This window comes from Nuphar pumila, chromosome 5 (genome assembly GCF_984573655.1).
Source record: "Nuphar pumila chromosome 5, dmNupPumi1.hap1.1, whole genome shotgun sequence".
Taxonomy (NCBI): Eukaryota; Viridiplantae; Streptophyta; class Magnoliopsida; order Nymphaeales; family Nymphaeaceae; genus Nuphar; species Nuphar pumila.
The window spans coordinates 20,979,212-20,995,298 of NC_143253.1; positions in this window are offsets into that span (position 1 = coordinate 20,979,212).

The window sequence follows — 16,087 nt, forward strand, 5'->3', positions numbered from 1 at the left end:
CTTCATGGCAGGCTTCCTACCTTTCCATCGCCAATCAACTTACCCTTATTAGGTACGTTTTGTTCTCTATCCCAGAATTTTTTATGTCTATGATTCTAATGCCCTTGGGTGTGGAGAAGAAGTTCTCTCGTTTGATGGCGAATTTTCTTTGGTCTGGTTGACAACCTCGGACTAAGCGCCACTTGGTTGGATGGAACTCATTGGTGTTACTCTTGTCATGAATGATAGAGGGGTGGAAGAAGCACTTCAACAAGGAGAATGGAAAAAGGAACCTCAACAAGGAGAATGAGAGGAGGCACCTCAACAAAAAAGATGAAGAACTCTGCAAAAAAGGGGAGAAGGCACCTCAGCAAAGGGAAGAAGCACCTTATCAAGGAGAGGACACGGAGAAGAAGTGCAAGCTCCGAGAAAGAAATTGAAGCAGAGAAGAAGGTTATTCATTTGTTATTTTTATATAAATGTTTCTAAAATGTTTGCAATCATTTTATATTTTACATTGAATCATTTATTAAATTATTATATATATTGATATATAGTGTATGAATCGTAAGGCAAGAAGAGTGATTGTAGAGGCCACATGCACTAGTTCTACTAGTTTCAAGCATAACAATAGTTTCTATATCTAAGGGAGGATGAGAAGGACAGGTTTGATGGTATGTATGTCTGAAAATTCTTGAAAATCACACCATGGGACATCAATCACTCCTCATAGAGGCCATTGTAAAGTTATAGAATGTGGCAACCAATACATTCTAGTTCAGATATATTGAGATGACCATTACGTTGAAAGATGTGACATAAATCACTGGATTTAAGTGTCAAGAAAAGTCGGTGAGTGAACATAGATGGAAAGATTTAAAAAACATGTATGATATTTATCTGAGAGCGAAGGATGATACATTCCTAAAAAAATATTGTTATCATGACTGAAGAATCACTTTGACCCCAGCAGGCCAGAATAATGAATGAGAAACTACCGTGTGTTGGAAGGAATATCGGTACTAATAATATCTTGGATAAAGAATTGAGAGCATTCTTGCTCTACTTCTTTGGTACATGTGTATTCATCGACACTGGTGAAAAGTCAATCAATAGTATGTATATTAAATTTGTAAGAGACTTGAATCGCATCGAGAAATACGCATGGGGAGTTATCACACATGTACACCTCTATGCAAGTTTGAGTAGCATGAGGATTGAAAAAATAAGCATTAACATGTTGGTGTTGTTGGAGGTCGTTATTTTGACAAGTGGAATGATATATCGTGTGAACATATGAGTTTCACACGTGTGAATGGTAAAAATCTCCTTACAAAGTTGGCTATTTGTGATTTTGGTCATCAGGCTCATTTTAGTAATTTGTGAGATTTTTAGGAAAACATATCATTTTTACTGTACAATACAGTCATTTTTCATATACAAAAAGTGGTAGTTGCCTAATGGAGATGGATGTGCATTGAGTGTCCATCGCACACACATGATGGATGCTCAATATTGCCTACGTATAAATGGGTCTTTAGTGGTGCTTTTGAAGTGTTGCTAAAGACCCTTTTATACACAAACATATTGGTCATTCACCACATGCACGTCTATTTTCATCAGGCACAAAAGCTGTTAGGCATCTCTCTCTCTCTCTCTCTCTCTCTCTCTATATATATATATATATAGGTTGGTAGGTAAGGTAATGCATTTGTGCTAAATGAAATATGTTGAATGGGATTTTCAACTTTTCTAGTATTTTTTTGTGTTTCCTACCCCATGAATGTGTTGGGCATGGTCAATGTACTAGGAATCAACATCTGATAATCAATTTTCCATGAAAAAATGATAGTTGGAGCCTCAAAAATTATAAAGACTTTAACAAACCTTATAAAATCCACATATTTGTTCAAATCCAGTACTTCAAGAGATCCTTATAAAATCAAGTACATAGACGACACATGAATAATCAGAAATTTAAAATAAAATGAAAAAAAGCCTGAAAATCCCAATTTAAGAGATCAAAGTAAGTCAATCAACTCGAGGAGATGGGTACAACTCTGATGAGTTTAAAGCCTTTGTCATGACAACCATATTAGTCATAATACTACAATGCCTTATACTCCTGAGAAAAATGGTGTAACTGAAAGATAAAATAGGATATTGATGAGCTCATGCAAACCTTACAAAGAAATTTTGGGAAGAGACTATTCGTATTGCCATATATATTTTAAATAGAGTCCCCTTAAATTTTGTTGAGCTAATACTATATGATTTATGGATTGATAAAAAATTAGATTTGACTTACCTATGAAAGTGGGGGTTGGTTGCACATACTCTAATTCCTAGACATCTAAGGAATAAGTTACCGAGCAAAACAGTTAGGTGTATTTTTGTTGGGTATCCTGACGGTGCAAAGATGTATAGATTAAGTATAACCCTAAAAAAGGTTTTATAGAGAGTAGAGATATTGAATTCCTAAAAGAAAAAGAATGAGAATTATATGTTCAGGAAGATTATGTACAATTTAACATCTTAACTATTGATGGTGTGCCATTTACAGAGCATCAAGAGGAATTTGTAGATGACGAGCAGTCTCCATAATGTATAACTGAACATAAAAGGTCTAGAGTTCTTCCATCCTATTTGGATTATTACTATATTTCTGGTAGAGAAACTATATTACTTTATTAGTTTTGATAAAGCTATTGATAATCTTAGCTTTTAAGATATGATTAATTCACATGAATCCAATGAATGGATTGAAGCAATAAAATATAAAATTGACTCAATAAAAAAGAATGAAGTATGAGAACTCGTAATATTGCCTAATGATCATAAGGCAATTCACTACAAGAAAAATGCTAATTAGCGACGGAAATTTGCGAAGGATTTTTTCTGTCGCAAATTTGCGATGGATCAGCGAGCGAAAACTATTTGTCGCTAACATTTGAAATATTTGCAAAATTAGCGATGGAAATATATCCATCGCTAAATCCGTCGCTAATTAGCGACGGATTAGCGACAATGTTTTTTCGTCGCCAAAACACTACAAAAAATGATAATTAGCGAGGGAATTTTTCTGTCCCTAATCCATCGCTAATTAGCGACGGAAAAATTCCCTCGCTAATTTCGTCGCTAATTTTTGATTTAAAACCATCTCTCCTAAGGCGCGAAATTTTCCCTCCCACCCGTTCGAAAATTTTCTTCCCTCTGTTTTTCCCTCCTCCCGTTCGATTTAAACCATCCCCACCTTCCTCTGACGATGCACAATGACCTCTCGCACCACGGAGGTCGACCTTCTCAGGCACCTCTCGCACCACGCGCAACTTCTGCAGCCGCTCTGCAGCGATCCCTTCGTCCTCGTCTCATCGTCCAGCCCAACGACAACTCTCGCACCACGCGCAACTTTTGCAGCCACTCTGCAGCGATCCCTCTGTTCCCGTCTCATCGTCCAGCCTGACGGCACCTCCATCCTCCATTCTCAGGCACCTCTCGGTGGAGACTGCTCGGGCACCAATGGCACCTCCATCCTCCGCGTCGTCGTCCATCCCAACGCCTCCTGCAAGTTCTCCCCTGTGAACCCTGGCTACGCCGTCTGCCTTGACCGCTCCTCTCGTCGGTGCCCCTCGGCAGTCTCCACCGCCTGTCCCTCCTTTCCCTCGCCGGATCCCGTCTCCACTACGACCCTCGCCGAATCCCGTCTCCAGTCGTGAATGGCTCGCTGCGGAAGAGCGTCCCGACGCCGGTTCTATAAAAAAAATTCCTCCCTGCCGGAGAACGTGCCGGCAGCGAGCAATTTTTAATTTTTTTTTGAATTTAACGACGGATTAGCGACGGATATTATCCATCGCTAATTTAAAATAGCGAAGGACTCACGATGGATCATATCTGTCACTAATCCATCACAAATTAGCGACGAAATTAGCGGCGGATAAGTTGTGGCACTACTTAGCGTCAAAAAATTTGCGATGAAAGTTATCTGTCGCTAATCCGATGCTAATCCGTCGCTAAACAGTTTAGCGACGGATTGGCGTCGGATTAGCGACGAATTTAGGTTGTCGCTAATCCACAAGTTTCTTGTAGTGATTGGTTCCAAATGGGTTCTATGAAAGAAATAAAGTTGATAGGACCATTGACAAATTTAAAGCAAGATTGGTTGGAAAAGGATATACTCAACGTGAGGGCATCAATTATGAAGAAACTTACGCTCCAGTGGTGAAATTCATTTTCATTCAAATTTTATTGACATTAGTGACATTCTTTGAATTTGAATTACATCAAATGTATAATGCCCTACCTTTCAAACCTAGGGGGATTTTTTTTAATGCACTATGGATGACTTCGATACTACCTCCAAAACTTTGGCACGTCACAATTTAAAATCAAACAATTCAAACCATTATAATTCAAATATTATTAAAACGATTTCATTCATTCTATAAATAAAATTCAAAGTTTACAATTCAAAAGGCAAAATGGCAGAAGAATCCAGTCCATCCCAAAACTAGAAGTCCCCTTTACCTCGACATCCATCCGTCTATGCCACCTAGCTTAAACATATATCTTCTAATGTGTGCCAATAGCTCTATACGGTTAAATTCTAATGCATGCATCATTTCATTATGTCTCATTCCATATGAGCTCTTGGACACTTAAGGATGGCAGTGGATCAAGGAAAACAAGGCCTCGCCTCGCCCATTTGGATTGGGGATGGAGGACATGAAACAATGAATGCACCAAGGATGGAGGTTAAAATCAAAACCCATGCGAGGATGGAGGGCAAAATTTTGAGATGGGGCAGGAGTGAAGACTTTGTTCCATGCCCCTGCCCCAGTTCACTGCCATCCTTATGGACAGTCCATGATCACAGGTTCGCTAAATGGCATAACCCAGGCTATTAATGCACATGCCAAACTAGCATATATACATCACTAGGTGTACATCCATCATTAACACATATGACATATATGCACGTCAGATCACATAAGTGCACATACATATGTCGCAATTGTATACATGCCATAGCATTCATGCATATAGCACTATGGCATACGCCTGTGTCACATATCAACACATAGCTATATACAAACTACTCAAGTACATGTACTTCATGAATATTACCATTCACTTTACTTTCCCAACAACATGAGGCATGATCATTGGTGATACCAATCAAACTAAGTACTAAAAGTCTTGCCTGAGTGCAAGCGTAAGCGTAAGCGTATATTAGTTCACTCTAGTAAACAATTTGCGAAAGGAACAAACTAGGCAAGGGCTCGACTCTTGAAAATGAGTGCAACAAAAATATATACCCCGAGTACACACAATATAATTCTTGTACGTATACCATGATTGCATACATATGCATCATAAAATACACAATCATGCATATGCCTCCATAGCCTTCACGCACAAATAAACATTCATTTGTGTGTTATTTTGACACACATACACACAAATAACAATATATGTTTCATATATATGCCATAATTGCGTATATATGCATTACATAGCATATATCCTTGCGTATGGTGTAACCGTATACATTACATTCATTCATATGCCGTTCCAACACATGCACACAAATAACATTATAATACAAGCATTCACACATATGTTTCAATCACATACATACACATATCATCACATGAGCATTCCTATATATGACATGATCGTCTATGTACTTGTTGCATATTGATAACAGTTATATAAAAACCATCCCAAAACACGCCAATATATTCATCATACATATATCACAATTGCATATACATATGTGTCACATCACAAACATCTATATGTATGTTATACTTGTTTACGTGCACAATTATATATTCGTATGTATGTCATCCCGACACATGCACACACACAACATCGACATACACTTTTAGTGTTCTTACCTGCAAAATACATAATTTTATATACAATTTTTATCCTTTAATGCTTAACATTCATCCTGTGAAACAAAGCACTTTTTAAAATTTTGGATTACATGGTTGTACAATTTTCATCCCTCATCCGCCAATTTCCTAACTCCGATTAGTTTAATAAAATAATTATATATTATGAACCCCAGGATGTCTCTTTTGGGGTCTACATATCTCGCTAGAGGTCAGAGCAAAGCTTGCCCTATTTCTGCATGATTAACCTAAAGATACAATAAGGATCCAAAGAACCATACCTCTATAGTCACGTCGATTTCAAAGATTTTTTGAACTCAGCATGAACTCCGATGGCATATTGACTATGCGACAATGGCAACTATGACAGTTGCAGTGTGGGTTTGCGACAACGCGCACATATAACACAACAACAACGTGAGTATGACACTACTACGACAGTGGAACTGCCTGACATCAAGGGGTCCACACGACTCAACAAGATGGCATCATCAACTATTGTGCATGGGGGTGGTAGTGGGGCGACAACTTGCTCTTCCTTCTTCTTCCCTTTCTTTCATCTCTTCTTTTTTTTACTTTCTTCTTTCCTCTTCTTATTCCTTTGTCTTCCTCTTTTATGATAGAATAGAGGAGAGAGAGGAGAGGGAGAGGAGACCGAGAGGAGGTGGTGTGAACACCCCAAATTTTTTAAAGATTTGCAAAAATGACCTTTTTTCCCCTGGCTCCATTTTCTGAGAAAATCAAAACTAAAATTCAAATATTCTTCAGATTTTCTGGATTAAATTCCATATTGATATATTCAAATTCAAATCCGGTTCCGAACCCAGTGTTTTAAACCCAAATCTGAGTCTCGTTGTCCGATTTTCAAATCAAAAATTACAAAAAATACCCAAAATGGTTTTGAATGACTCGAGCAGTTCATCCGGCATCCTCTTGGATCCACGACTTTACATTTTTCAGTTTGAGGTTGTAAACTTCAAATATTTTCAAAAAATCTGGATATAAACCCATTTTCTGAAGAAATTTTCTCAAAATAGCTTTTAATTCTCAGAAAAATTCCCTTATGTAAATATTTTTGCAAAAAAACACAAAAAATTAGTTTTAATCTTTGTCTTCTCATAAAACTTTTAGGACTTTATTCTAAAAAAATACAAAAAATTGAAAAATAACAAAAAAAAATTGGAAAAACTATGAGAAAAACAAATGATTTTGAACCTTTTTTTTGAATTTAATTTTGCTAAAAGCCTCTGGAGCCCCCTCTTTGTAAAATATCAAAAATCAGAGGGGCTCCTCCGCAAAACTCTTTTTAGGGTTTGAAAACCCTTTGTAAGCAAGGAAAGGGCGAAAAAGAAAAAAAACCGCCCCCCCCTCACTCTCACCTCTTTCTGCAGAACCACCAAAACCCTCCATCACCATTCATCTCTCACTCTCAATCCTCCGCCATCGATACCCAACGACCCTTCTTCCCGAACCTTCCCTGTTCCTCCTTAAAAGGGGACTCAGAAAACCCTTTTCAGCCACCTGTTTTCACCCTACCACCGCACCTACTCTTTCACAAACCACGTTCCATCTTCCCATTGCCTTCCTTCTTCCCGATTCTTCTTCTTCCCCTTTACATTTTCCTGGTGCCTCTTCTTGGAGTGGCGAAAAGCTCGATCATGATTAAGAAAGACATAGAGGCATCAATCCCTAAACATCAACCACGGTCGAACAAAGGAAACTGATCCTCCAGACTCCCTGAACGGCTTCGGCGAATTTTCCCTCTCTAAGAGACCTCAGCTCCACCCTTCAGAATCTCTGTGGAGCCGCGCTCTCCACTCGGTGTCTTCCCCTCGATCGCCCTTCTCCTCTTTCAGCGACAGGGGATCTCCATGGCAAGTAAGAGGAAATTTCCCCTCGTTCAAAAACCTTGCAAGTCAGTCTCTCATCAGCTACCTCAAATCCTTGAAGATCTCTACGTAGGACCCTGGTAATTTCTCATAATCATGCAAAGCTACCATGATCATGGTGCTATATATCACCATACAACAAAGAGGGGCATTCTGATGGAGTCATCAGTCTTTGCTCTCTAAGTGCAGAATCAATCTCTGGGTTATGTGTGATGCTATCTGAAATTTCATGTTGTGGGTTAAGACATTGGAGATCACAACTGCAGCCGTGTAGTCAGTTCAGAATTTGTTCAGAAATACTTGAGAGAGGTATGCCTATTGTGTTACTTGTGCTTTCTCTTACCTGAGCATTAGATTCTGGAATAAGTCAATTTATGTGGAACTATTCTTTGATCCTTTCAAATATTTCTCTTATAATAATGGAGGCACATTATCTGAAAAGCTATTTACATATGCCTGGAGTTTTGAATTCTAAATGCACAATGAGGTTAAGCAGATGTGACATTTTATTTATTTATTTATTTAATTTTTTTTTTGGTTATCTAGCTCAAACTTGCAATGCATGTCATTTTCACTATGCAAAATGTATGTTTGAATATTCCAGGCAACTGGGATTCTGGAGTATAGGTAATGTCAATACATTATGTGGCTTGATCCCTCACGTATATGATGTTAAATAGATCTGCATATCTTCCTGTTGTGTGAATTTACTTAAATAACTGATCTTGAATTTTGCTGCATTTGACATATTTGCTTTACTGTGGGAATTTTCTAGAGCTTCACAGTACCCTGTATTGATATAAACTGCAAGGAATTGCATCACCATAAAACTTTTGTGAATAAATAACCTTGATTGCTATTGTTCAAGGACTACATTAGCTGCAAGTATTCAAGGACTATGTTAGTTATCTGAAGTGTCATTAATGGTGCATGCTAATTCAACCATTTCATTAGTTGTTCATATCGAATATATTAGTCTGATTGTACCAGCATATACCTCTTTTGATCCAATGCTAATATGATGGCGTTCCTAATTTAATGAAATTACTTTTCCATATTTTCTCTTTGTACCTGCGATCACATATTAGTTATGTTGCTAATTGTAGTTTAATTAATATAAAGTAATAATTTGTTGGTTAGGTGTCTGTGTCTAGTTTACGTTTTGACTCTCATAAGTATATCCCAATACCATCCAAAAGGACTTTTCTCAGTAAAGAATCACCAAATCAGCTAGGGTTTTGAGATCTGCAGGTAATGAGATTGTCCATGATGATATATGGTTATAATACTCCCAATGGATAGTACCAAAATAATCTTGATTGAGTATGTTAAGTATGTTGTTGAATCAGATATGGGCTTTAGACATGCTGCTGAGTCAAATCTTGGTTTACAAACACTGAGATTAAAACTAACCACATAGCTGGTTCATTTCATTTTACAGTTCATATTCAATATATTTTCCCCACACACTCTGCCACTCTTTCTGCAGAAACACAGTCACCACTGTTGTCACACATTGCTTATAGCAGCATCTCTCATCCACTGCCATTGCAACTTCCAGCTTCCCGCTTCCAGTCACCATCGTCCCTGCTGTCCCTTGCTTACCTATGTTACAGTAGGTTAAGCTCCTGCACATCAGTAGCCTACTATCTGCATCATATAGCAATTTGTAATAGGTCTCCATATGCGCATGGTGCTGCATCCCTTGTACACACCATCTCATTACCACAACACAACAGCTTCTGTAAATTTTTTTCTGCAAACATATTTTGACAGGTAAAACTGCTATATGAGTATATTCCTTAAAAACATGTTGTGTCTAAGCATTCACCCTACCTGTGGCACATTTTCTGCAAAAGCCATTATTTACAACACTCCATTCCACTCAGCATATGCATGCATTCTCAATGTAACAAGCAACCCATCATATGTTGCCTCTTCCCGCTTCAACTCGCCTATGTCCCACTATCATTAGCTACAACTGTATCACCTCGGTACCCTGCATATACCTCATATGCCTACACAGCTGGTGCAATAGCTGCCCACGGATGCCAATCTCCCACTTACTACATTCTGCCTTTCACAGCACCTTGTGCTTGTCATGTACCGATTACACAATGACGATTTTGCTGTATTTTTACTTCCCTCAGCACACGGTCTCTTAGAAGACCTTCACCTTGTTATCATTTTCCCAGCATATACATAACTCCCAGCAGCAATAGGTTACCATTCATCTACATGGTCCTTTCGCTACAACACTTGCATTCATCTCTAACCACAATTTATATATGTCACGTATATATGTATATATATGAACACCTATATATATACGTATATATATACATAGATATGTATATAAGTATATATAAGTATATATAAGTCATCTTCCATCTTTCTGTCATTCATATCTTGGTATATGAACATTTCTTTAGATATCCATGTGATACATGCCATTTTTCTTTTATTTTCATGTTAATCCAGTTGTTTTGCAGAGAATATGTGGAAAATATCATTACTTGGGGGTTGTAAATTCAATTTTTGTAATAAGTTAGATCTTAATGAGAATTTACATTTCCTATTTTAGATAAAATGAATGAGCATTGTAAAAATCATAAATTGCTTATTTGCATGTTTTTACCTTCATTTTCCAAAATCTCACAAATATGAACACGAATGGTACGTGCACCATTTCGTAAGAGGTAATTAATCCTAAGTTGATGATTTACATTAATGACCATAGTCAGGATGTAAACAAAACTTAGGATTTTTATCTTTCATAAAATAACACTGAATCCACACTAGATCCTTTTAAAAAATCATCATATTTTCTATAAATATTTTCCTCTTTTATCAAAATTTGATTTAAAATTAATTCAATATATATACCAATGATCATAGTCAGGGTATATTGAGAGTTAATTTCATTTTAAATTCTATAAAAGCACCAAAAATATATTTTATTCTTCTTTTTGAATTTAAATATAGATTATTATATAATACATTCAATGACCATAGTCAGGGATGTATTATATCTTCAATCTTATTTTAATTCATTCAAAGAATGAAATAGCCTTTCAAAATCCAATTTTAAATTCGTTAGATTCATTCATCATTTAGGACAGAATTGCATTATATTTTCAATTTTTTTTTCTTCAGAAATCCAAGTGATTTCTTTCGGATATCTTCTTCATTCAAATATCATTTCCAGATTCCAACTTAAAATTCGAAGTCCAATTTGACTTTGAAATTGAGTTGTATATCCAAAATTCAAATTCTAATTCAAATCAAATTTCAAAGTTCAATTTAAACTTTGAAATTTCTGATTCATCTTCTGATTCCCAATTTCAAACTTTAAAATCAAAGTCCCATTTGACTTTGAAATTCATTTGTATACTCAAAATTCAATTTTCAAATCAAATTTTAAATTCATTGTCAAGATTCAAATTCAAAATTGAATTTGATATCTAAAAATTCCATTTTCAAAGTTCAAATTAACTTTGAAACCTCTGATTCATCTTCTCGTTTCAAGTTCAAAATCAAGTTTATTTCTTTATCCTCAAAATCCAAGTTTTGAGATTGATTTTGAATCTCAAGATTCAAGTCTTTTTCTAAGTTTTAAATTCAATCTGGGTTTTCAAAAGACCCAGATCCATCTTCAAAATCCCATTTGGACTTTCAAAGTCCAAAATCCAAAGTTAGAACTCAATCTCATCTTAGATTACAGATCTCAGATCCAAATCCATTTTTAGGATCCAGAACCCAGTTTCACTTTGGATCTCAGACTTCAGATCCAAATCCATTTTTAGGATCTAGAACTCAGTTTCACCTTGGATCTCAGACTTCAGATCCAAATCCATTTTAGGATCCAGAATGCAATTCCATCTTGGATCTCAGACTTCAGATCCAAAAATCCATTTTAGGACTCAGAATCTAATCCCATCTTGGATTCCAGATCTTGGATCTGATTCTATTCAAGATCCAGAATCCAATTCCATTCTCAATATCAGATTTCAAATTCAATTCCATTTCAAATTTTATCTCTTCTCCTAAATTCAAATTCAAAGTCCATTTCTGACTTTGAAGCTTCATTTCCTTTCACCTCAGCTTTAAATCATTCTTTCTCAAAATCAAGATTTATTCTTCCAACTCTCATTATTTTAAAGACTTAGAACTTCTCTGATCTATCTCATATTCTAAGTTAGATTCAATCATTTCTTCACTCCATTATCAAGTCTATCTCAGAAAACTTGGAGATTTCCAAAATATTTTCTCAAAAGAACATACATCCTTGCATTGCACAAGCATGATTCTTTGTGCATTTAGACTTAGGACAAATTCTTAGAATATATTTAGGCATAGCAAAAGGCATGAATTCGACCCTTGGTTCGATTACCCCTGGTAAAGGCGCCAGGAACGGTCGAACCTCGTACTGACGAGCGAATCCCGTCTCCCAGTTTTCTCGCAAATATTTTCAAAACGGAGGCGAGTTATTTTCTCAAATATCTTCAAAATTTAAGGTCAAGTGAGGCCCCACAAAAGAGTTCCTCTTCTCTTCTCTTTCTTTTCTTTTCTCTTCTCTCTTTCTTTCTGAATTTTATTTTCTCCCTTCAAAAAGGAGGAAATCGAGTTTGGAAAGGAAAAAAGAAGGAAGATAGAGAAATATTACAAGAGGAAAAATTTTGCAATGATCACAAGTGGTCAAAAGGAAGAGTTAGATAAATAAAGGATGCCCCTTCGGCGGGGGCTGGGGGGTGGTGTGTGGCCTCGGCTGGCAGCAAGTGGCTGACAGAGGGCCCCAGTAAAGGGGGGGGGGGGGGGGTGCTCAACAGAGGGTGGCCCACTGCTGGCAGGCAACCCCAACAATGGGGGTGAGTGTTCTAGGTGGCCTTGACAGAGGAAGACCCCAATGGGGTTCAGATGGTCGGGCCACGAGGGTGGCAACTAGTTGGCAGGGAACCCTGACAGGTAGGGGGCTCGGCTACTGATCAGTGGTGATCAGTCGGGCAGGGTAGTGGTGATCGACAACCTTGACCGACAATGATGGCTGGTTAATCAGAGGAGAGAGAGGCCAACAACAGGGTGGTGATCTTGCGAGAGGAGATCGGCCGTCATCAGTCTCGTGAAAGGGAAAAACCAAAGGAGAGAGAGAGAGAGAGAGAGAGAGAGAGAGAGAGAGAGAGAGAGAGAGAGAGAGAGAGAGAGAGAGAGCATCAACAAGAGGAGAGAGAGGAAGGAAAGGGGAGGAGAGAAAAAAGAGCAAGGAAGAAAGAGGAGAGAGAAAGAGAAGAGAAAGGGGCACCACATGGTGGCTCCCCATGGGATGTAAGGTCACATTCATGGGAAGTTTCCAAACTGCCTCTTTTTGACAAAATTCATGATTTGCCCAAGTTAATCCCTATTGAAAAAGAAATGAAATTAAGTAAGAATGATCATCTAGAGGATAAACAAGAAAAATTTGAAGTCTCTTATGCGGTAGCCTGATGTATGATATATTGTGCACTAGACCAGACTTAGTTTTGTTATGAGTCTAATGAGTAGATACCAAAGTAATCCTGACATTCCTCATTGAGAAGCAATAAAAAAAAATCTTTTGGTATCTTAAGAGAACTAAGGAACTTAAAAAGCTAAAGATTATTGGTTATTCTGATGTTGACTTTGTAGGAAACATTGATAATGAAAATTTCACTTTCAGATGTGTTTTTACTTTGGGCAGTAGTGTTGTTTCTTGCTCTTGCAAGAAACAAGGTTGTATGACATTGCATACTCAAGAAGCTAAATATATAACTTATAATATGACTGCAACCTTCAGGGTATAGATTGGTCGCTTGAGCAAGTTAAGACTGGATATCTTGAATGAACTGGTTCAAATATTTTATAACAATAAATCTGCAATAAGTTTTATGAATTTTGAAGTTGATAGCTTTAAGAGTAAACATATTGAGGTAAGATATCAGTATGTTTATGATATGATAAAGAAAAGTAAAATCTCAATTAGTTATTTACATTCATCAGACATGGTGGCTGATCCATTGACGAAGGCTGTTACTGAAGATGTCTTTCTAGACATGTGAGTCACATGAGACTCAAGTATGTGTCAATTATCATAAGTGAATAGTTCACTTAAAGTGAAAGAAATCCTCATGATGCTCGTATTATTTTTTGCAATATGCATAAATAAAATATGAAATAGTGAGTGTACAAATGCGAAATCCCATAAAAGTGGAAGTAGGCTTTGTGACATTGAACGCCCCTAAATAGCTTATGGCCAAGTAAGAGATGTAACGATTTATGATCACATGACCATTTATAAAACAAATCCATCCATTAGGAAGAACCTCCTTTATGAGGATCTAGGACTGTTGAGAGGGGCCATCTCAACAGTCTAGAATCCTAAACGTATGAGAGGTGGGCCCACCTCTCATGCAATGAAACTGACATGCAAAACTATAAAAGGAAACAAACTTAATATATTTAATTAATTGAAATTAAATTAAATAAATCGATTTACATGTAAACAGTTGGAAGAGGAAAGGATCAAAGAGGGGCGTTTCACCAAGAGAGGGAAACGATTCCTGCCCCAACTTGATTTAAAAGAGTGATTCGCTCTAAGTTCATATACAATGAACATTTTCGAAATTAATAGAGCCACAGTGAGACAGAGAAAGGTGATTCACTAGAAAAATATGAGTATTGAAATATCCAGCAGTTTTATACATAGTTGATAAGTTAGGTGTCTTTTTATAAATTAAACAAGCATGTTTACGGTATCTATCCAGTTTGGTAGGTGGGGCTGAACTGGGCTCAGCCAACTTCCAGGATTAGTTGAGCCAGTGGCTGGACCCATCTTTAGCATGAATTAACTGTCAAGTAAGCATGAGTTTGCTCCAAGTAAGACAATCTCTCTCTCTCTCTCTCTCTATTTGTGTATAAGAAATTCCTATATTAGCCAATTTATATTACAAAACACACATGAACCGGTTTATACCAGTACCTATGTCAGTCTTAAGCAATAAGGACCCAAACTAATTTAATCCCTACAATATACTCATTTTCTTATTTCTTTGAAGACGTCTAATTATCTTTACTCAGTGCTAGCTAATCCCAAATTTATGAGGTTTCCTACTAAGCTCTTTTAACCCTGTTTGAGCCCAACACTGTTGGCAATCTACCCGGTTTATACCCAAACTAAACAGCCAATTCTAACCCAAGATATTATGAATATTATCGGACCAGATTTATATTAAAACCCAACTCAATCCAATCCATTAAAAGCTTAACCTATATTTATTTAACGTGTTTGTACCACACCCAACATGTTTACCCTAATCTAATGACCTATATGGGTTTGAAACAGGGTTATCGGAAGCACCATATTATATGGGGAATCACATTTTCCCAAAGCGCGTTTCAGAAGCCCAAAATGTGACACTTTCAAAACATGCGGAGAAGCACAAAAAAAAAATTGAGAAACACGCTTTCTAATTTAGGGACTCACTTTTCCCTCGCTTCCTCTTATTTTTTATTTTTATGTATTTTTTTTTTTACTTTTCTTTTTGTTTCCTTCTCGCTTCTTATGTCGCTTTTGGTTTGCTTTCTAAGTCGCTTCTGAGATGATTCTTGGTTCACTTTTAAGTTGTCTCGCTCTTTTTGCTTATTTAAATTTTGGAAGTGCCACGCTTTCCGCTTTCGCTTTTTTATCCCGCTTCCCCGACTGACAACTCTTCTTTGCAACAAAACAGTACTCTCAGCATCAAACAGGACTGGAGCTCGGTTCATATTAATCGGATTTGGATCTAAATTTTTAGACTTGATTCCAAATCAAGTACATGACAGACCTCAAACCAAAAGCCCAATTGGCAAATGCACATCTTGAACCAACCATCATGCTCAAGGCTAATCATTGGACTCTGTGTGCAGTGTGGTCACTGTTCAAATTCAGGCATGTATTGGGTTAGGTCTGTAAGTGGGTCCGTTGTTCTATTCCAACCTGACCGAGAGAAATTCGGGCGGATATGGACCACTAAAGCAGGTTCCGGATCCTATTTGGAAGAAGCAATTTCAATTATCAGTCGGATTAGGGTCGGAGTAGCATAAACACATAGGTTTGGAACTGTTCCGGGTACGATTCCAACCAGTCTCTTTTACATATTTTATAGGCCCATTTTTTTGCGGATCCACTATCAAAGGAAGTTGGATCACATCCAGATCCAGAGCTCTACTATGTGTTATAAGTCAAATCTATATTGAAAACAGGACCAACTCATGGAAAGTTTGATCCAATATGGGTTCATCCCAGATCCGACCCTTTTTCAGGGAGGA